This window comes from Miscanthus floridulus, chromosome 14, assembly GCF_019320115.1.
Source record: "Miscanthus floridulus cultivar M001 chromosome 14, ASM1932011v1, whole genome shotgun sequence".
Taxonomy (NCBI): domain Eukaryota; kingdom Viridiplantae; phylum Streptophyta; class Magnoliopsida; order Poales; family Poaceae; genus Miscanthus; species Miscanthus floridulus.
Genome location: NC_089593.1, coordinates 70,380,867 through 70,404,921, shown reverse-complemented (window position 1 = coordinate 70,404,921; position 24,055 = coordinate 70,380,867). Strand labels below are relative to the sequence as shown.

Genomic DNA, 24,055 nt, shown 5'->3' with positions numbered 1-24,055 from the left:
CTCCAATTTCCTGGTGTCGGTCATCCAGATGAGCTTCTCCTTCTTTTTTATCACTTCTAGTGTGGCATAAAACTGTCGGATTACCAACTCATTTCAGTCTTGGTGAAGCTCCATCATACCCCTCAAACCTATGACGTGAAAATAGTTCACGACAATTTCCATATGTGGAAAGTTTTCCAAGTGAGTCCAACTCACCCACCTATGCTTTTGATACATAGGTCTTGTGTCCAAGCCTCCTTAAAACAGCCTAAATTGCTTAACAGAGTGAAAGTAGGGTGATGGAGAATCACTTGGCTTGTCAAAGTGCTTCAGATCGCAAGCCCGTTCATCCCACTCATATCTTTCAGTAGGGACCCTTGACAAGTTCAGGGGATAGGTCCCCTCATCAGCACTATCATCACGAAAAAACAAATATGAAGTTAGAAAACCTGACAGTGAACTTCTAAAATCTATATCTACTAAACCAGCATGCCTAAAATCATGAAACTTTAAGACAAGCAAGATAATGAAATTATCTACAACTTTGGTATTCAACACATTCACAGCAAACATCAATTTCATTATGGAAATATCATGACAAGTTCAGAGGATAGGTCCCCTCATCAGCACTATCATCATCCAAAAAACAAATATGAAGTTAGAAAACAGGTTGTATAATATGATCACATCCTATATTATATACATATACAATACTAAGTAGGCCTACAACACTTAGAAAAGCACTTCACCTCGTCTATTATCACCAACACATGATCCCATGATTTAATAAGCAAAACAATACAATCATTCAGATCTAGTTTCCCTATTCATGCTACTCGTTTCCATGGGCGCAGCCACGGTAGGGGGTGCTCGAGCCCTAGTTTTCCTTATTCATGCTACTCGTTTCCCAAATCCAAATCCGAAACTCTAGTGGTAACTCCAAAGGGACAAAGCAAATCAAGGCAAGGATGAACTGCTTACCATCCAGCCATGGCAGCACGTGAACGCAAGGACGGCGGCGAGTACAATGACGGCGGCGGAGGTCGAGTGTGGTCGCTCCGAGCGGAACCGCCGATGTGGAGTGGTGTGTGCGGAAGTTTGGATGTGTGCGAGTTGTGTGCCGGTTATTGATTGTGAGCGGTTCCGCACCCAGTTGCAAAGAGAGAAGGCCCAACCGTCACTTGGCCCATAGCGAAGGACAGTCCGGCAGTACACAAAACCGAATCGCCGGACTATCCGTTTCGCTTGATTTTGCATGTTCGGGCGAAGGCGGCCCAACTTTGGCCCATAGCGAAGGACCGTCCGGCGCTATAAATTGTTTGCCAGCCGGACTGTCCTGCAGTTGCGAAATTAGTTGGTATATTGGCATGTTTAAATTAGACTTTATACATGTGTACTATTATCAGCATAAAACATACCTCACTTTATAGTTGATATTTGGCATGTTTAGATTTTCATCTCCCTAACCCTATTTGTCCACCTAAACCAATACTAGCTGTCAAAATATTACTTCTTCAAAATCACGTCCAGTATACGGTCAAATGTTTTCCATCTCCCTTACCCTGTGTTGTCCACCTAATCCATGACTATTATTCATGCTAGTAAAAAATTATCAAGATTGGTCAACCCTTTATGTTTCCAAATGAATTTATTATCGACATACATTGTATGATCAATATAATGGTAACTACCTTTGTACATGTATGTTTCCAAATAAATATATTATGAACATATATTATATGATTAATTTTATGGTAACAACATTGTATCGTAAATGGTAGTAACCTTTCATATGTGTAACTACCTCAAAGTTGAGAGCATTTGACATTTTAATAAACCGAGAGCTGCTTTGATTTTGGAGCTGCATTTGACCTTGTATTTCACATGTTTGGTGACTAGACATTCGTGGAAAAAGATGTCTAGGTACTGATTTTGGTCCAAATAGTACATAGTAATAATGATGGTCGATGAATAGTAGCCTAAACAACTATGCCACTGGGACGGTCCGGCCATGCAACAGTTCAACAAGCCGGACTTTAGCTTGTTTGTCCAGCCTTGCCTATTTCTTGCGCATGAAGTATCTAGATATAGGGACAGTCCGGCCTCCTTGTAATTTACAGGGCCGGACTATTCTGGTTTGTCCGGCCAACCGAATGTACTGTTACTAAACATTCGTGGATAAATTATAATAATTTAATTAATACTGCAGTAGTATAGATTAAGGGGGTATTTGGATCCGGGGTTATCGCATGGGGGTGTTCGGATAGTATTATATCATTAACACAAGTTTACTGTAGCACCACATTGTCAAATCATGCACTAATTAGGCTTACAAATTCCCTCTCGTAAAATAGTTTGAATTTGTGAATTTAGTTTCATAATTAATCTATATTTAATATTATATGCATATGTCCACACATCAAATGGGACAACGACTAAATTTTAGGAGGTGGAACCAGACATCCCCTAAGAAAATGTTAAAAAGAAGCAATTGTACTGACCTTCCTAGCTTAATGCAACGGTTAAGCATGAACTCTGTTTGGGCGCAGTCCCAGGTTCGAACCCAGGCGGGGCAAACTTTTTGGTTTTCAGTTTATTGTTATTATTACTGCTTTAACCATAGACTAAAAGAAATAAAGAAAGCAATGCTAACGCACTCACTATCGTAGCCTAGTGGTTAACACTGCTGATCCATTTTGAAATTTAGCTTTAGTCCCGATATTTTTCGTGCTTGGAACTAGAGAGACCTTTAGTTCTGGTTTATAGCTCTAACTGGGACTAAAGGTCTCTGCCCAACGGCTACTACGGCAGGCTTTTGCTGCAGGGGATCTTTAGTCCCAGTTGGAGCTATCAACCGGGACTAAAGGTTAATTTTTACTCTCGGTTGGTCCCTTCAATCGGGAGTAAAAGTCTACTCCCGGCTGGAGGCTCCGTTCGGAACTAGAAAGGAACCTTTAGTCCCGGTTGGTGTCTCCAATCGGGACTAAAGGTCCCCTCCTATATACCCCTTCTTTCTCTATGAGCCCGAGCCACTTCGACCTTAATGTTTTTGCTTCATCGCCGGCCTCTCTTCTTCCTCATCGTCGGTAATCACAAGATTTCTTCGATTTCTCCATCGATTCTTCGGTTCTAAAGGTTACCAACTTTATACTCTCATGTTTCATCAGTAGCATATCTCATTTTGTGGACTAGATATATGTGGTTTTTATGGTGGATTTTTTTATTTGTAAGCCATTTAAGCTCAAAATCACTTTAAAGTTTGCATATTTGGATGAAGTAAGGTTAAAGTAGTTATTCAAAATTAGTATTCAGCTTTCATTTCTAGCATGCATAGCACACTTCATGGTTTAGAGATATATAGAATTTTAGAGTTTTTTTTAATTTTATTTGTTTATAAAATGAGAAATTTATATTATATTAAAAATGAGTATAGAGAGTAGATGGCAACTGCTTCTAGGTCATCGGCCTCTCATCGGGCTCCAAAGCGACTGAGGCCGGACCTCCGTCTCATTGCATGCGGCAAGTGTGAGGAGAAGATTGTGATGGAGTACCGGGTGAGGAAGGAGTGTCCCAACAAGGGCCGTATCTTCTACAAGTGTCCGGATCGCAATGTAAGTTATTTTGTCGCATTTGATGATTATAGTTAATTTATATTTATTTTCATGATGATTGTGATTAAAGTTCTAATTTTTTGTTTTAATTTCAGTGGGATGGCACTAGATGTTCAGGCTGGTACTGGGAGGAAGAGTATGTTGAACACGTGCAAAGCTCTCTTGCACAGGCGGCTACGACGGCTGATGAGGCAGTGATCCTGCGGAAGAAGCACATAGATATTGAACAAACGCACGATCTGTCTATTTTAGTTGGGATTGGTCACAAAATCCTTATGTTGCTGAAGTGTAGTTTAGCTTTAGTTTTTTTAGTGGTAGTTGGGACTGTCTACATTGTAGCGAGACTTTCATAAATTAATACCTTGTGTGGTGGCATGCATGTCGTATAGTTAACTAATTATGTTCTAGGTTTTAATATGGTATGTATGTCATGTAATGCAAATAAGCCGTTATTGGATGTACAATGCTGATCGCCGCTCCCAAGAGTTCATTGAGGGCGTGCATTCTTTCTTACGTGTGGCCGAGGCAAACAAACGCGATGGTTTCATGTGCCGCCCATGTGCCATATGTAAGAATTTAAAGGAATATGCTAGCTCAAGGAGTCTTCATTCACACTTGTTGAAGTCGGGTTTCATGCCAAACTATATTTGTTGGACGAAGCACGAAGAAACTGGGGTTGTAATGGAAGAAGGTGAAGAAGAACAATGGGACAATGATGACATAATTGCTGAATATGGTGCCTTCAATGATACTGCAATGGGGGAAGCTGAAGAAGAGGTAGGGGCAGAAGATGAGCTCGTTGATAATCTTCGTCAGGCCATTCATGACGCACAAAGAGAATGCGTAAGTGAAAAGGAGAAGATCAAGTTCGAGCGCATGCTAGAGGATCACAAGAAATTGCTATACCCAACTTGTGATGCGGGGCAGAAAAAGTTAGGTACCACACTAGAATTGCTGCAATAGAAGGCAAAGAATGGGGAGTTACTGAAAATCCAAAAGAAGATGCTTCCAAAGGATAACAAATTACCCGTCACTATGTACGAAGCAAAACAGGTAGTCTGCCCTTTGGGATTAGAAATCCAGAAGATACATGCATGTCCAAATGACTGCATCCTCTACCATGGCGAGGAGTACGAGAAGTTAGATGCATGCCCGGTATGTCATGCATCGCGGTATAAGATTAGGCGAGATGACCCTGATGATGTTGAGGGTGAACGTCCCACGAAGAAAATCCCTACCAAGATTATGTGGTATGCTCCTATAATACCACGATTGAAACGTCTGTTTAAAAACAAAGACCATGAAAAGTTGTTGCGATGGCACAAAGAAGACTGTAAGGTAGACAATATGTTGAGACACCCTGCTGATGGGTCCCAGTGGAGAGCAATCGATAGAGAATTCCTGTAGTTTGCAAATGACGCAAGAAATATATGGTTTGCTTTAAGTACGGATGGTATGAATCCTTTCGGGAGCAGAGCAGTAGTCATAGCACTTGGCCTGTTACTCTATGTATCTACAACCTTCCTCCCTGGTTATGCATGAAGCGTAAGTTTATTATGATATCAGTGCTCATCCAAGGCCCAAGGCAACCTGGCAACGACATGAAGCGTAAGTTTATTATAAGCCTATCAACTCTTTTATTTTTTTATTACTGCGGCGGTTGCTTATGTCAACTACCTCCGAAGATCATCTTCAGTGGCGGCTGACTTAAGAAAACCACCTCTGAAGATGCTTGCCCTATATACACCGTGCTCGGGCAAAAAATTTCTAAGTCCCGGCGCGCTTGTTCGAAATTGCAACGAAGTGCTACCAAATTTTTCTTTGGCGCCTCCTGTACCACCTCACTGACCTACGCGTCCCGAATCACCTCGCCGGTGTCCTTTGCCCGGCGCTCCCCCGTTAGTCAGCGGAGGAGTCGACCACCGCCGGCGCCACCAGTGCGGAGACAGCCACGGCCGCGGAGGGAGGCGTTAGTGCAGGAGCGGTGCTCACCAGCTCCTCCAGCGCAGTGGTGCAGGGGGGCGCGGAGCCCAAGCGGAGCCCGGAGACGAGCGCGTCTTCTGTGGCGGAGGTCGGGAGCGCTTCTTCCATCGCAGTCACCTGCCATGTATTTTTGTCCATATTAATGTGATTATTCTTCTAATATAAGAATTAGGTACCTACTAAATAGTTTTGTTCCCTTTTTATCTATAATATTCTATGTTATTTAAAAAAATAATTCTTTTTATTATAACATAAACATTTATTTGGTTACTATATATATTCTTATCGTGTATGCATTTCATCTTGCACGGTTGTTGCCGCTGTCTATTTGAACAACCCCCTATATCCAAATCTTGGCTCTCCCCCTGACTTTGATGGACCCAACATGGTTTGGGTACCAAGTTATGCTTGATGAGTGTTGTAGATACATGAAGGTGATATGAAGCCTCGGGGTGCTTGAGCAAGTTTATTGAAAATATTCACTCAAGCTATCAATCAATTCATATTGTATTTTCTTATATGGTTGACACGAAGATGACTCATTGCAACTATTTCAAACTTCATACTCACCTCGGTAACTAGTACCTAACCTTTACTAGCTAGCCACTTAACTTGTGTAGTCTCTAGTAGTTCACAAATATGTGTGTGTTTGTGAATTGCTAAGAGTGGCTAGAGTACTTAAAGTTTAAAAGAATCTTTTCCATATGATGCTCTTAATGGATCTCTAGTAGCAAGATCTTATTCATGTTGTAGGTAATGAGAAATCACCTTATGAGGCAATCAAGCAAATGGCCATCGGTGATATAGGACCATAAAAAGTACAAGCTACAGAATTGGAGGCTCCTCATATTGATATGCAACCTGCTGCTGAAGTATGAGTAGCAGTGCCGCTCTCACTCGCTGCAGTGCCGGACAGCAGCAGTGTCGTGCATAGGAGCAGCACAAAAAGTACGTTATATGATCGAAATTGATTAAAAGTACTGATTTTTGCTTCCTATTGTTGTTATATGATCGAAAGTGATTATTTTTTTTCCTTTGAACAGCGCCTATAGATACTACGTTAGAGAAGGTAGAGTGCATGACCTAGAGAAGAGGGATAGGTTGACTATTTGTATGAGTCCATGGGAATGATCATTTTCTAACCCAACCAAGGAGAATATTGATTATATGGAATAATGTGTTAGAGTATGCCACACATCCCAAGTTTGAGTCTCTTCGCATTGTAAGCGTGGATCCCTTCCTTTTATTTTTTGGGCAGAAGCACAGATAATTAGTATTTTGTAATGTGTATATGTAATTGTGGTACAAATACTTTGTTGATCATGTGTGTATTAATATAGTTAACAAGGCCACTAGTGTGTATTTATGAAGTTAGTTTTAATCAGTTGCAATTGGGTCTGAAATTTGGTGGGAAAATGTGATTTCAAACATGGCAGAAATTTTTCAAATTCAAAAATTTGAAACTAATTTCTAGAGGTGGTTGCCGCCCCTGATAATGCCTTTTCAGAGGCAGTTCATGTATTTAGACTACCCCTAAAAAAGCATTTTTAGAGGCGGTTTGCATACTGCAACCGCCCCTGAAAATCCATTATCAGCGACGGTTTTTCTAACGGAACCGCCCTTAAAAATACCATTATCAAAGACGGATTTCCTAACGTAACCATCCCTAGAAATGTATTTTTTGGGGCGATTAAAAGCCCATTGCTGGAAACACCACATCTTTAGAATCGATGGCACTGCAGCGGTTTGGCCGATCCCTCCTGAAAATCGATTGTACCCGCCTCTAAAATTGATTACTGTAGTAATGTCGATGTGAGAGACGTAGAGGGGGCAAATGGATAAGCCAATCACGTATGTGTACGTGTCGTGGATGGTTAAACATGCCAGTGTTGGGCTTTTCTTTTAGCTAGGCCAGAATCCAGCGCGGGAACTTAAGGAGTGTTTGGCATCTTCCTTTTGCGCTGTTTCAATGCGCAGTAAAGTGACAAAAAATTTACTTGAGCGTTGGCAAGGAAACTACCATTTCCTTGAGTGTTTCTACAAACACTCAAACAAATACACATTTTCCTTGAGTGTGTGAAATAACACTCAAGAAAATATGCATTTTCTTGGGGGTGTTAAGCAACCGCCAAGGTAATATATATTCCTTGAGTGCTTAATCTCGCCACTCAAGGATATTCCATTTTGTGGTAGTGTCTATATACGAGAGGATCACGGCTGATTGAGTATCCCAACTTTCAATCATCAAAATCAATCTATTACAACCCGTTTACTCCTTTTCGTTGTGTCTCTCGGCGAGATTCAGCGGCGTCTTAAGTAGCCTTGCTAGTCCTAAGGCAATCTCCACGTGCTCCTCCCTGAGGGGTCTTCCTGGAAGAAGTTCGGGAGTGTACCAGGTGAAGAACGAGCTCAACATCAGCCTAATCGGTTTCATCGGTTTGTTGTGTTCTTGCGGTGTTGAGGGTTGATTGCAACCCACCGGGTATGCTAGTCCTTGCTGGTGTGCGATTCAGCTCCATGACGACATTAACACACTTTTTGGCGACCACTAGTAGAAATGTGCATTTATGATGAAAATATTAATGACCCTTAATTTTTCTTACAATATATTTATAAAAAGGAAACAACGTCATCTTAGAGACACTTTGGATACAAATTTATTGATGCAAGTTCTTATGTTGTAACTCCTAACCTTGTTTATAAATATATATTATGACTAACCGTTGGTAAAAAAAAATTATAAATAATTAACTTTCCCGTTATAAAATGCGCTTATCGTTCAGGACGAAGGGAGTGTACTATCTAAGAGCATCTCCAAGAGTGCAGTCTACCACTAATCATTTAAGCTCTACCACTAATAATATTAAATAATATGGTGTAGGCTTTAAATGGTTGTTTATACCATCATAGTCCTTAAGGGTGCGTCTACAATCTAAAGTCATTTTTTTTAAAAATATAGAAGGTTTGTTAATAAAAGATACAATAGGTACCAGAGTCACTTAACTTGAGGATAAAAATTGTGTAGCAATCAATAAGAATGATAATTGAAAATCAAAATGTAGGGTCATAGCGTCATAAGACCTGAAATTTATCAACTTCATTCAGACCTGAAATAGCTGCTACACTAGTGAAAAAATACACATTAATGATGAGAAAAAAAATGATAGGTGTAATAAGCGACCGATATTATCCTTGTAGAACTATGTATGCATTGAGACTTAAGTTTTCGGATGGATTCCTAACTGATTGGGCTCTATCAGAATTCACAAGATTTGACTTATACTAGCTTTTCAATTATATATAGAGTTAGCAGTCAGCAACATATATATGGAATAAAAATAAGCAACAACTTGACTTGGGGAAATCTCAATAAGTCCATGTGGAAATCTTCCAAGTCCACACAATAGCCAAAGCCCAAATTTCCCCATCATGGACAACGGTGCGTACTACTACTACTGCCTGCTAGCTCTTCTACCACTCGTATACTTTCTTGTCTAGTTCTGATGGAGAACTTCCTTTGGATCTTGTAGCCATGGACTTCGGCTCCCTGCAGGCCCATGGCCATATAAGTCAATCACAATTCGAGTGGACGTCATGCTTGGTGCGAGTACACAGGGGAATGCTATAGGTGGGTGGGTTTGGTGGGGAGATGTTTGTTAACTGCCACAGTTTCCTGAAGTTACACATCAAACAGATGGGGAGATGTTGGTTAACTGCCATAGTTTCCTGAAGTTACACATCAAACAGATGGGGAGATGTTGGTTAAGTGCATCACACACATCCTCATCATAGCATACGTATGCAGCCTGCAGGAGATGTCCAGATGAAGGGAACCAAAAAGTCAACACAATTAACAAAATGTATACAACTTGATGGCGATGAAAATACTGATGATGGAACCATGGATTTAATTTAACTTCTCAGTGGGACACACGGAGTAGCAGACAACAGCAGGTCTGCTTTTCTTCTAGCAGTGATTCCCATGGTCTCACTCATGTCCATCTCACTCGGAACGACGCCCTCCGGCAGGCTCCAGTCGAAGTGGAACAGCAAGCTCGCCAGACCAAGCTCGATATAATTAGCCAGCCCAAACGCCAGCCCAGGCCAAATCCGTCGTCCAGCTCCAAACGGTGTGAACTCGAAGTCGTTGCCCCTGAAATCCCTCGCGTCACCCACAAACCTCTCAGGATCGAACGTCTCCGGGTCCTCCCAGTAGTCCGGGTTCCTGAGATCGCCCACGCGTTCACGAGCACCATGGAAGGTCGCCTAGTCGATCTTCGGTTACCTTCGTCTGTCCCGTGTAGACTCCCCTGACCTCGGCTTGCGCCTTGGACATGGCAGCAGGGTTCCTCATCAGCTCCGCCATCACCCACTGCAGTGTTGATGCTGCCGTCTCGACCCCCCTGCGATAAGATCCTACAAGTTCAAAAACAAAATTTATGAAAAGAAAAGTTAAGAAGCTTAGAGCTTTTGTACTGAACTTAGCAAAAAAATACTTACAAATATGACTGCTTCGATTATGCTCACGGTGAGAGGGAACTTGAGGTTTCCCTCCTGCTGGATTCGGAGGAGAACTTCGACAGTCCTCCTGATCATGAGCTTCTTGTTGGCCCACAGGATCATCGGCTCAGGTGAGTGAACCACTCACCAGTCTTGTTGAACACCCGTTAGTGTTGTCGAGCACCCACTAGTCGTGCCGACCACGAGCAAGTGTTGTCCGTCCCCACACACTATGGCTAGAGTTAGAAGTAGAAGGGAGAACAGAGCATGCACACACAATACAAGACACCAGCGTTGGCCGAAGTCCTGTTTGTGAGATGGCAAATCTGAGCTCTATTTACTGAGTTGTCGTGGTAGTTTATTTATACAACTCTATCCATCTAGTCCTAGTACAGTGCACATGCTGTAACAATAACTAGATAACATATAGGGCTGACTCTGCGCCGGCCAAAGTGCTATAGGTGAGCCATGCGGCACCTACACCTGCAGCGGCTATAGTATCACAGCAGGGGGCCTTTTCGGCGTCGTCTTCCCTTGCTGTGTTCACACAAAGTAGTAGTAGATTATCTAACAATCTTCTCCTAATTCTACCGCTAACCCTTATACCCCTCCATGCCGATCATCTCCTTCAGCTCCGTGAGTCGAAGACGTCCGAGCGGCTTGGTGAGGACGTCCGCGAGTTGCCGACCAGTTTCGACGAACTCGATGACGACCTGCCCTCCATCAACACAGTCCCTGAGAAAGTGGAACTTCACGTCGATGTATTTGCTCCGGTCGTGTAGAACCGGATTCTTCGTGAGGGCGATAGCAGGCTGGATGTCCACCATCAGTGCTGGTGGGTGAGCTTCCACGTCGGTCAGCTCGCCCAGCAGTCGGCGTAGCCACACAACTTAGCACGTCGTTGTGGCTGCCACTACGTACTCTGCCTCGCACGTAGATAGCGCCACCACCTTTTATTTCAGTGACAGCCATGAAATTGGGGCCGACCCGAGAAAGACGAGCACGCCAGAGGTGCTCCGTCACCCGTCAATGTCCCCCGCCATGTCTGCATCGCTGAACACAGTGAGCTGCAGCCTACTCCCGCCGGTCCTTAGGAAGATGATCCCATGATCCACCATCCCCTTGACGTAGCGCAGTAGCCGCTTCACCGTAGCCCAGTGATCCTCTCTGGAATCCTCCATGAAGCGACTGACGTAGCCAATGGCGAACGCAATGTTCGGCCTCGTATGGACTAGGTAGCACAGACCGCTGACGATGCTCTGGTAGAGTGTCGCATCCACCTTCGCCGCGGTGCTGGCCTTCGTCAGCTTCAGCTGCTCCTCCATCGGAGCCACGTATGGCTTGCACTCAGTCATGCCGCTCCTTTCCAACAGCTTCGAGGCATACGCGCTCTGACCGAGCGTGAGTTCCTCCTTCCCCTGTCTCACCTCAATACCGAGGAAGTAGGAGAGTGCGCCGAGATCGCTCATTTGAAAATGAGCAGTCATCTCACGCTTGAAGCTATTGATGTCCTCCGTGCGCGCGCCGGTGACGATCAAGTCATCCACATACACGCCGACGATGTGCTCCTCCTTCCCCTGTCGCCGCGTGTAGAGCGCATGCTCGGTTGCGTACCTCTAAAACCCAAGCTCGCCCAGCGTGGCGTCAGGCTTGGCGTTCCATGCTCGTGGGGCCTGCCGTAGCCCGTAGAGCGCCTTACGCAGTCAGAGCACCCTGTGCTCCTCTCTCTTGATGGTGAAACCTAGAGGTTGCCTAACGAAGACTATTTCTGTCAGTTCTTCATTGAGGAAGGCTGATTTAACATCCAAGTGATGGACGCGCCAGTCCTTTCCTGCTGCCAAGGCAAGTAGCAAATGGACCGACTCCATACGCGCTACTGGCGCAAAGACCTCCTCGAAGTCTATGCCCTCACGCTGAACAAAGCCTTGGACGACGAGATGTGCCTTGTGCTTGACAATGGCGCCGAGCTCGTCCCGCTTGACTTTGTACACCCACTTCAGGTTGATCGGACAACATCCTGGAGGTGGATCGACGAGCTGCCATGTCTCGTTTTCCTCGATCGCTTTCATCTCCTCCAGCATCGTCCGTCGCCAGTTTCTGTCTCACTCGGCCAGTGCGAACGTGGGTGGTTCCTCTGCACTAACTAGCAGTAGCTCTGCGTCATTGAGCAGCCGACCAGCCAGTCCTGAGGGTCCTGTGTCGCCGATGATGTCATCCAGCCTGCGGAACCGCACCTCCTCACCTTCGTGGAAGGCATCCACGAACTCAGTGATGTCACTTGGAGGTGAGGCGAACTCGATCGACGTCGATGGAGTTCCTGAAGTGCTTGGCACCCCAGGTTTAGTGCTCAGCAATACTTCTAGACTTCTCATTATAACTCCTGCAGTGTTCGGCCACACTGTAGGAGTTCTCAGCCTCAGTCTTGGAGTGGTCGGCACCACTGCAAGACGTCTTGGCTCTACCACGGGAGTGCTCGGCACCCGTCCTGGAGTGGTCACGACCACTGCAGAACCTCCCGGCACCACTCCTGGCATGCTCGGCATCCCTCCTAAAGTGCTCGGCACTGCCCTAGGAGTGCTTGGCTCAACCGCTAGAGTGCTTGGTACTCTTTCCGGAGTGCTTGGCGCCTCTTCCCCAGCGTCTCCACCACCGTGGATGATCAAGTGCTCGACGATGAAGGTGCTGGTGAAGCCGCCAGCTTCCCTCGTGCTTGGACTGCTCTAGTGCCAAGCCGCCTCCTCGTCAAACACGACATCGCGTGAGACAAGCACCTTGTCTCTGCGTGGGTCGTAGAGCCGGTACGCCTTGGTACCCTCCACGTAGCCCAGGAACACCATGGGTGTGCTCCTATCCTCCAGCTTGGTGAGATTCAGCTTCGTCTTGCTGCCGTGGCCGATGCAACCGAATGTCCGGAGGAAGGACACGCTCGGTTTACGCACATACCAAGCTTCGAACGATGTCTTGCCCATCAGGGCTTTGGTTAGAGCACGGTTGAGGATGAACACCACCGTGGTCACCGCCTCCCCCTAGAACCTTGCCGGCATGCCTTTGGCCTTCATCATTGATCGGGCCATGCCGACCACCGTCTAGTTCCGTCTCTCCACCATGCCATTTTGTTGTGGCGAGTACGGCACGGTGTGGTGTTGCCCCACACCTTGATCCTCGCAGTACGCAGCGAACTCTACCGAAGTGAATTCGCCACCGCGATCAGTCCTCAGCACGCGGAGCTTCTTGCCGCTCTCGGCCTCCACGCGTGTCTTGAACTTCTTGATCGCCGCCGCCACTTTGTCCTTGCTCATCAGGAGTTGCAGCCACATGTAGCGACTGCAATCATCCTCGAGTAGGAGGAAGTACCGCCGACCACCGTTTGTAGTTGGTGTGATCGGCCCGCAGAGGTCGTCGTGAACGAGCTCGAGAGCTTCCTTCGCGTGATACTTGGCCGCCTTTGGGAAAGGTAGCCTCCTCTGCTTCTCGGCTAGATAGTTGTCACACAGCTCGCCTCTGTGCTTGATGTGGGGTAGCCCTCGGACCATCTTCTCTAGCCGACCAAGCGTGTCGAAGCTAAGATGTCCGAATCGGGCATGCCACATCCACGGTTCCTCAGAGTGCCTTGCCGCTAGGCACATCGGCTGCTCTACCTTCAGGTCGAGCAGGTACAACCGGTTCAGGGACCTCTTCACCTTGGCAAGAAGTCACTGCTCCCGGTCCCTGATCCTAAGGACCTTGTCCTTGATCAGTACCTCGCTACCATGCTCATCCAGGTGACCAATGCTGATGATGCTAGAACGCAACTGCGGGATGTAATATACATCCGTTAGAGCGCGGTGCTTCACGTTCTGGCATCTAAAGATAATGGTGTCGCACCCTTGGATAGCTACCCTTGAGCCGTCACCAAACTTCATCGTACCGGTAACATCGTCGTCGAGCTCGAAGAAGGATGCCTTGGAGCTCGTCATATGGTTGCTGACACCAGAGTCCAGATACCACCGCTGCTCCTGGTCGGCGCCCACACGTCTGAGATGAACTTGGGAGCGTGGTTCGTCGAGGTTGACGGCCTTCAGGGCCTTCCCAGGTCCTTCCACCGTCGTTGCCTCTTCATTCTCCTCGGCCTCGACGTCGTGCAGTGCACAGAACGCCGCCATCAGGATAGTGGCCCCATCCTCATCGTCAGCTTGCGCCAGATGAGCTTCAGCCTTCTTCTCCTACTTGCGGTTTGGGCACTCCCATGCCTAATGGCCCATCTTCCCACAGCGCTGGCATGCGTTGGGGTCGACCTGCTTCTTCTCCGAAGAAGCCTTGCTGCGGCGCTTGCCATTGCCACCGCGGCTGGAGGAGGCTGCCTTCCTGGAGTTCCTCCGAGCAGCCCACTCCTCTTCCGTCAGCAGGAGTTTTTCGCTATCCTTCGTTGCTGTCGCTGCTCCAGGCGCTCGTCCACTACCCGCAGATGGCCTGTCACATCCTCAATTGTGAGGGTGGACAAGTCCAGCATCGTCTCTATAGAGAGAGCGATCTGGATGTACTTTGCCGGTACGAAGTGGAGGTACTTGGAGACCGCCTCCTCTTCGTCGATGGTGACGCCGTGGCTCTTCTACTTGCTTATGAGCGTCTGCAGGCGGAGGGAGAAGTCCTCCACCATTTCACCATCCTTAAACTTGAGGTTGGCGTACTTCTGCTTCAGAAGCTAGGCCGTCGCCTTCTTTGCGTGGTCGGAACCGACGCGCATCGCCGCAATTACCTCCCACGCCTCCTTAGCAGAGCTCTTCGTCCCCAACGGCTCCCTGTACTCTGCCGGTACAGCAGCGAGGATAGCCTCTAGCACTGACATGTCATCTTCTTAATTGTTAGTGCCCTTGTCAACAGCATTCCAGAGTCGTCGGGCTCTAAGCTTGATCTTCATGGTCACCGACCACTCTCCATAGTTGGTGTGAGTCAGCGTCCGCCAACTGGTGCTGCTGACCTCCCGCACCATGCGAACAATGACCTCCGGTCGTCATTGGGCAGCCACAACAGTGCCACTGCTGTCGCCCATCTCCGAACCGTCCGTCATCGCTAGCGGTTAGTCTGGCGACGGCGCTTGTACGACACCGATACCACTTGTTGGCCCACAGGATCACCGGCTTAGGTGATTGAACCACTCACCAGTCTTGCCGAGCACCCACTAGCCATGTCGACCACGAGCAAGCGTTGTCCGTCCCCACACACTTTGGCTGGAGCTAGAAGAAGAAGGGAGAACAGAACATGCACACACAATAAAGACACCAGTGTTGGCCGAAGCCCTGTCTGTGAGATGGCAAATCTGAGCTCTCTTTACTGAGTTGCCGTGGTAGTCTATTTATATAACTCTATCAATCTAGTCCTAGTATAGTGCACATGCTGTAACAGTAGCTAGATAACATACAGGGCTGACTCTGTGCCGGCCACTGCATGTGTCTACAGTGCTGCAGGTGAGCCGTGCGGCGTCTGCACCTGCAGCGACTACAGTATCACAACAGGAGGCTTTTTCGACGTCGTCTTTCCTTGCTGTGTTCACACAAGGTAGCAGCAGATTATCTTGACACTTCTTTTTCTCCACCACATGATTTCTTCCTCTCCAGGTGCTCACGGACCACTCCGTTCATGAAGGCGACCAATGACTCGCGGAAGTCTTCCACCCTGCGCGCCGCTCGGCGCAAGGTCAACACGCGAACAAGCAGTGACGACGGGAACAGGTCGATCGGCGTGAAGCCTCCTGCCAACCGGACGCTCTCGTCGACGTAGTGCAGCAGAGTGTCAGTCTCCTTGAACCGCCTGCCCATGATGGCGCGCACCGACGCGTCGGCGACGTACACAGCGACCAGCTTGCTGAGGTCGATGAGTCTGGCACCTCCTCCTCGTGCACGGGACCGAACGACTGGACGCGCCTGGCGCTGAGCAGCTCCATGATGCAGATCTTGCGGAGCTGCCGCCAGTGGTGTTGTATAACCCAAGCTCGGTCATGCTCCGTTTCCTCAGTTAGCAGTCAGTTAGGAGTCTTAGCTAAATAATGAGCTCTCTTGAGCACGTCCTGTAAAGGCCAGACGCATGCTCCGTTCATGCAGCGGTCTTCCTTCATTCTAGCAAGTAGTGGTGTGCGTGTGCACGTCGGTCTCGTCCGTGGGATGGCACGGGCCTGTCGGAGTTCGTGGCGCGCTTGCAGGAGTGGCGATCGGCATGCATCCAGTCGTGGGATGGCGCGACAATGGCGGGTGCATGGTCGACGCAGCGTCGTGGCTTAGAAGCCGCATGTAATCTGCTATTTATATTGCAATAGAGTCCAGAAAATGCTGCGGTTGTTAGCGGCACCAAACCTTGTGTCTGTGTTCTTGAATTCCACCGTGTTCGCGTGAGTTTTTCAGGAATGCATTGTTCCTCTTCTCCATCTCCGGCGACGGGCGCCGGCGATCCGGGGACAACAAGTGGTATCAGAGCGAGGTTCCGGCTATGGACGCGCGACCGCGCGATCGCTGCTGCGTTCATGGACGAACGGAGGAATCGCTCGTCGTCGCCGACGCGGAGAAGCGGCGGCTGAGCGGTTCGAGAAGCGGCGGCGCAAGAGGGGAACGCGGCCTGGTGATCAACCGGGTCATCCGTGATGGGGGGAAGGACAAGTATCCTCTCCTCACCAAGTCCAACTACTATTCGTGGGCGGCTCTCATGAAGCTCAAGCTCCAGGCACGGGGCTGGTGGGAGGCGGTGACCATCGGCACCGTCGACTTCATGGAGGACCGCAACGCCCTAGAGGCCATCGCGCTGGGCCTCCCGGAGGAGCTACACGGCAGCATCACCAGCAAGGCTACGGCGAAGGCGGCGTGGGAGGCGCTGAAGAAGATGCATCTCGGCGTCGACTGTGTGCGCCAGGCGAAGGCAAACACGTTGCGCCGCCAATTTCAAGACCTCAAGTTCAAGGATGGAGAATCGGTGGACGAGTTTGGCGTCCGCATCAGTGATCTCGTCAATCAACTGGAGGTGCTTGATGTGGCGTACCCAGAGCCAGAGGTCATCCGCAAGTTCTTGCAGGCCACCCCACCGAGGTATGCACAGATTGTGATGGCAATTGAGACTCTTCTCGATCTCGATCAGATTTGTGTAGAGGAGTTGATCGGGAGACTCAAGGCCGCCGAGGAGCGGTACGGCCTTAACGGCGGTGGGGGAGGCGGTTCCCTGGCCCGTCTGAACCTCACCGAGGACGAGCTGGTCGCGCGCATCTCGGCGCGGCTGAAGCTCTCGGGTGACGGCTCGGGCGGCAACAACGGCAAGTCTTCGTCGGGCCAACGTCGCGGGCGCGGTGGCCGTGGCCATGATGGAGAGCGCGGTGGCAGTTCCAAGCCGCCTGCTGGTGGCCACGGTGGTACTGGCGGCCACGGTGGCGCCAGCGGAAGCGGCAGGTCTAGAGCCGGCAAGAAGAAGGGCCGGCAGCTCGCCGGTGACGAGTGCGCCTACTGTGGCAAAATGGGCCACTGGGCCTGGGAATGCTGCAAGAAGAAAAGGGATGAGGCGGCGCACATGGCCCAGGCCGATCAGGAGGAGGCCGCGCTCAACCTCGTCGTGATGTCGCTCGACACTGAGGTGTCTCCGGGGGAGCTGGTCATTTCCCTGGGAGATGAGGCAGGCGGAGCTGCACACTGGGTGTTCCAGGATGCAGACGTGTGGCCCACGTCATCCACACACCCAAAGGTGAACTGGGTACTGGAGGAGGACAGCACTCCGACGTCGTTCGCGGGCGTGATCACCGCGAGCATCACCAAGCCGGAGCCGGTACACATCTATGAGGATAAGCTGTTCGTACAGCTTGGCGAGAAGACTGAAGGGGGGAGTACTCGCTGGATCCTCGACACAGGAGCCACGAACCACATGATGGCCATGCGCTCCATCTTCTCTGAGCTAGATACTGCTGTACATGGCACTGTCCGATTCGGGGATGGCTCCACCGTGGCGATCGAAGGACGCGGCACGATCCTCTTCAAGCTCAAGAGCGGGGAGCACTGGGAGTTGGCCGGGGTCTACTACATTCCGAGGCTCACGACAAACATTGTCAGCCTCGGCCAGCTCGACGAGGACGAGTACAAGATTCTCATTGAACATGGTGTTCTGAGGATCTGGGATCAACACCGGCGTCTGCTTGCCAAGGTGCCCCATTCGGCGAATCGTCTGTACCTGCTGGATCTCGTGATCGACCAGCCGGTGTGCCTCGCTGCACGGTGCACCGAGCTGGCATGGCAGTGGCATTCTAGGTTCGGGCATTTGAGCTTTTAGGGACTGAGGGAGCTGTCCAAGGGGATGATGGTGCGTGGACTGCCGCAGATCGATCATATTGAGCAAGTCTGCGACAGCTGCATGGCGGGCAAGCAGCGACGTCGTCCGTTCCCAGCTGCGAGTGAGTACCGCGCCAAGAACCTGCTCGACCTGGTCCATGCGGACCTGTGCGGGCCGGTCACTCCGGAGACGCCCGGCGGGAATCGACTGTTCCTTCTCGCCGTCGACGACAAAAGCCGCTATATGTGGCTTGTGCTACTGAGCTCGAAGGACCAGGCGGCGGATGCAATCATTCGTCTCCAAGCACGCGCAGAGGTCGAGGCGGGGCGCAAGCTCGGCACGCTGCGTACCGATCGTGGCGGCGAGTTCACCTCACACGCGTTTGGGGAGTACTGCGCCATGGAGGGAGTCCAGCGTCATCTCACCGTGCCGTATACGCCACAACAAAACGGCGTGGTGGAGAGGCGTAACCAAACTGTACTGGGCATGGCACGCAGCATGCTCAAAGCTATGCACATGCCTGGTCGGTTTTGGGGAGAGGCAGTGCTCACGGCAGTCTTCATCTTGAACAGATCGCCGACGAGGAGTCTGGAGGGGATCGCTCCATTCGAAGCTTGGTATGGTTACAAACCACCTATGCACTTCTTTCGCACGTTTGGTTGTGTTGCACATGTGAAGGTAGCCGGCGGTCACCTCAAGAAGTTTGATGACCGAAGCACCCCTATGGTGTTCATCGGTTACGAGGTGGGGAGCAAGGCGTACAGGTTCTACAACCCCGGGTCCAAGCGAGTGCATATCTCGCGGGACGCGGTGTTTGATGAAGGCAGGGCGTGGGACTGGACAGAGAGCGACGGTGGCGCTCTCGCGGCGGACACGGAGCCGTTCCTCGTCGAGTACACGACGGTGATGTACCGCCGTGCTGATCCAGCTGCATCGACGCAAGAAGATGGTGGTCCAGGCAGTCCAGTGCCTGGTGGTGCATCACCGACCACGCCTGGACTGACTACGGCGGGTGAGAGCACGCCAGGCGGCGCGCACGGGAGCAGCGCGAGCACGCCGGGCGGCGCGCACTGGAATGGTGCGAGTACGCCAGGCGGTGTTCACAGCAGCGGCGCGCCGGGAACATCTGCATCACCTGCACCAAACCCTCAAGTGGAGTTCGCGACACCACCCTCAGGTGCTCTGGACCTCGATTGTGAACAAGACGACGATGCACCGCTCCGGTTCCGCACTGTTGACAATGTGCTGGAATTTGGACCGGCCAAGGTGAGGAGTATGGGGGAGCAGGAAGTCGAAGTTGATGGAGACTTGCTCCTGTCCGTGGGGGAGGAGCCGGCGACATTTGAGGAAGCTCGGCAAGAGGAGTGCTGGCGCCAGGCCATGAAAGAGGAGATGGCTTCAATTGAGCAAAATGGGACTTGGAAACTGGTGAATCTGCCTCAAGGTCTCGACCGATTGGTCTGAAATGGGTGTTCAAGGTGAAGCGTGATGAAGCTGGTGTCATTGTCAAGTACAAGGCACGCCTTGTTGCAAAGGGGTATGTTCAGCGGGAAGGAGTCGATTTCGATGAAGTGTTTGCTCCTGTCGCTCGGATGGAATCTATTCGGATGCTGCTTGCTGTTGCTGCTCAGGAAAACTGGCTTGTACACCACATGGATGTTAAGTCAGCGTTTTTGAATGGAGAGCTCAAAGAAGAAGTATATGTCAAACAGCCTCCAGGTTTCATAGCTGCTGGACATGAAGGAAAGGTTCTGAAACTCTACAAAGCACTGTACGGTCTTCGTCAGGCCCCTCGTGTGTGGAATGTGAAGTTAGATGGGAGTTTGCTGAAGCTCGGTTTCACCCGATGTGCAAGTGAACATGGGATGTACACTCGAGGCTCGGGGAAGACACGTGTTGTTGTAGGAGTTTATGTGGATGATTTGATCATCACAGGTGCAAGCCCGGCTGATGTTGGCGCGTTCAAGGAAGACATGCGTCGGCTCTTCCGGATGAGTGACCTTGGACTTCTCTCATACTATCTTGGTATTGAGGTGAAGCAAAGTGCACGATCAGTGACATTGGGGCAATCAGCTTATGCTAAGAAGCTTCTGGTGAAAGCAGGAATGGAGTCATGCAATCCGTGCTCAACACCGATGGAGGTGAGGCTCAAGTTGTCAGCCAAGAGCACGACACCTGAAGTTGATGCAACAATGTATCGCAGTCTGGTGGGCAGCCTGCGGTACCTAGTTCATACCCGCCCTGACATTGCTTTTGCGGTGGGGTATGTGAGTCGGTTTATGGAGAAACATCGGCAAGAACACCTAGTTGCTGTCAAGCATCTGCTGCGTTACATCGCCGGGACAGTGGATTTCGGCCTGGTGTATCCGAAGCTTCAGAACGGCGACAACAGGCTGACGGGGTACAGTGACAGCGATTGGGGGGGGGGGGGGAGATGCAGATGAGCGAAGAAGCACCGCAGGGGTCCTATTCTTTCTGGGACATTTGCCGGTCACCTGGCAATCTCAGAAGCAGAAAGCGGTAGCTCTCTCCACCTGCGAAGCGGAATACATGGCTGGAGCAGTGGGGGCATGCCAAGCCGTGTGGCTGATACAGCTGCTGAGTGACATCACTGGCAAACCAGCTCAGCAGCCTGTACTGAAGATGGACAACCAGTCCGCGATCGCCCTAAGCAAGAACCTTGTTCTACATGATCGAAGTAAGCACATAGATACGAAATTTCATTTCATTCGTGACTGTGTGAACAGCGGGAAGATCAGCGTGGAGTATGCAAGCACCCAGGAGCAGCTTGCTGATATCCTGACGAAGGCTCTTGGGCGTGCGCAGTTCTGCGAATTGCGTGACAAGGTGGGCGTCGTCAAACTTCGATGAACCGAGCAAGTGTTAGGGGGAGATTGTTGTATAACCCAAGCTCGGTCATGCTCCGTTTCCTCAGTTAGCAGTCAGTTAGGAGTCTTAGCTGAATAATGAGCTCTCTTGAGCGCGTCCTGTAAAGGCCAGACGCATGCTCCGTTCATACAGCGGTCTTCCTTCATTCTAGCAAGTAGTGGTGTGCGTGTGCGCGTCGGTCTCGTCCGTGGGATGGCACGGGCCTGTCGGAGTTCGTGGCGCGCTTGCAGGAGTGGCGATCGGCATGCATCCAGTCGTGGGATGGCGCGACAATGGCGGGTGCGTGGTCGACCCAGCGTCGTGGCTTAGAAGCCGCATGTAATCTGCTATTTATATTGCAATAGAGTCCAGAAAATGCTGCGGTTGTTAGCGGCACCAAACCTTGTGTCTGTGTTCTTGAATTCCACCGTGTTCGCGTGAGTTTTTCAGGAACGCACTGTTCCTCTTCTCCATCTCCGGCGACGGGCGCCGGCGATCCGGGGACAACAAGTGGTCGCCGTACGGAGCCATCACGATCCCCGGGCCGTCCCTGGTGAAGACCTTGGCACTCAGGGTCATTGGCCTCGTCGCGAAGATGGCGTCGTGGGTCTTCATGAATTCCTTTGCGGCGTCCGGCGTGGATGCGACGACCACCTGGACCTCACCGAGCTTGAGGAACATGAGAGGGCCGTGCCGGAGCGACAGGTCTCGCAGGACGCGGTTTACGAGGGAGCCGCGGAGGTGGTGGATGCTGCCGATGATGGGGAGCTGCCATGGGCCTGGAGGGAGTCGAGGTCCATGGCTACGAGATCCAAAGGAACTTCTCCACCAGAACTTGACAAGAAAGTATATATACGAGTGGGAGAAGAGCTAGTAGGCAGTAGTAGTACGCGCCGTTGTCCATGATTCGGGAAGTTTGGGCTTCGGCTCTTGTGTGGACTTGGAAGATTTCAGACTTATTGAGATTTCCACAAGCCAAGTTGCTCCTTATTTTTATTCCATATATGTTCCTGGCTGCTAACTACATATATATTATATCCACACAAAAAAAACTACATATATATAATTGTTAACATAGTATAAGTAAAATCTTGTGAATTGTGATAGAACCTAATCAGTTTGGTATCCATCCGAAAATTATGTATCTAGGAAATCCAAAATGTCTTATAATTTAGAACAGACGGAGGACATTGTTGGCTCATTTTTTATTTTTCTAGATATACTAATTTTATTATGTATTTAGACATAGTGTATATCTAAGTGCATAACAAAAATTATGTATCTAGAAAATCTAAAATATCTTATAATTTGGAACAGAGAGGGTATGTTGCTGGCTCATGTACACTAGCATAGAGAGCTCCGGTGTGCCAAACTATTGAACCATGAGTGACAGCAGATAATGTTGCTGACGATGCCTTCTCTATGCTGGCAAAAAGAGAGCCAAAATAGTAAAAAACATGATGAAATATGAAGAAAAAAAACACAGTAGTACATCACAGGCTTGGACTAGTATAATTAATTGTCTGCGGCCACGGTAGCTAGCTAGCTCGTAGGGGAACACCCGCTTGGCATTCAAGGTCGTCGTCATCTTGTTCGCCCGCTGCAGCTTCATGGTCTGGACGTCGAGGGAGAACAACAAGGTGGAGGAGGCGAGAAGGCGCCGAGTACCAGGTTTGCCGCCGCCGCCGCCGTGGTCGTGTCCAAGAAACGCCATGACCGGTTCGCCCTGAACTCCATGTTGGCCAGCTGGCATAGACCAACACTCCTCTCGACCATGCACTCCCAGCCGCCATGGGCCCTCGTGACCTTGAGCACGTCGAGGTCGTCCTTCACCAAGCGGACGATGCGCACTAGGGTTCCTGCGTCCCCATTGACGACTCGCAGATTCTCCCTGTCAACGTATAAATTGTAGACATCGTCCAGCGCTAACGGAAGCGTGATTGTCGAGAAGCCGCCGGTGGCCTCGTCTAGGGCGAGTAGTACATGGCCGTTCTCGATGCCAGAGAAGAAGATGGATCCCCCGGCACGCCCCACGAATCGCTGGTCCATGTCCATGTTTGTAACATCCGTGTAGACGTCGCTGCTGACAGTCCACCGGATCCAGCCGTTGTCCCTAGCTGAGAAGACACATGCCTCGGCTGTTGTTGTCGCATCCATGTCATCCGTGATCAGACACACACATAGCACGCTGAAGCTCGACATGTTGTCGCCGTCGCCGGCGTCGAGAATGAAGGCACCGAGGCAGTCATACCAGCACTCCCTATCTCCTGGATCTTCTACTGGTCACTGCTGCCTAGTCCAGGGATCGCACACGATGGCGTACCAATTGTCACGGACAAAAGCGAGGAGGCCGCCACGGCTGTCGGTGAGCACTGGCGATCTGTGCATGTGCTCGCCGTCGATGAGGAAGTCGAGGGAGAGGCGCTGGCGGAAGAAGTGGGTAGCTGGGTGCGCTGCGAAGGGGACAAACTCGGCATCGGTACGACTGAAGCCGGCCTCCGTACGCGTGGTCTTTACCGAGTAGTGGCTGAGAAGATGGCTCTCGGCCGGTGGAGAAAGCCGTGATCACGCGGTGCCACAGCCTGCACGCCGCCGCGGCGCAGAAGAGGCAGACGGGCGTGCGGACACGCAGGAAGACCAGCTCCAGAAGGTCACCGGGTAGGTCGTTGATGCTGGTCCTCGTCGGCGGCGGCTCCCCGTCTCCCGTGCAGCGATCCGCGTGCGGCACCGGCGGCGACTATTCCTAACCATAATGGAGATTGCCCAAAAAACGTTTGAAAAGAGACCGCCTTTTGGTGTAGCTAGCGTGTTATAGTAGCAATTTTTGGTGATACAGGGAAAAT

General features: G+C 50.1%; 1 pseudogene; it reads right to left on the bottom strand.

Annotated features, from left to right (window-relative positions):
- Positions 1-9,485: 9,485 nt before the first annotated feature.
- On the bottom strand, positions 9,486-22,116 carry LOC136502629 (premnaspirodiene oxygenase-like; annotated as a pseudogene).
- Positions 22,117-24,055: the final 1,939 nt, after the last annotated feature.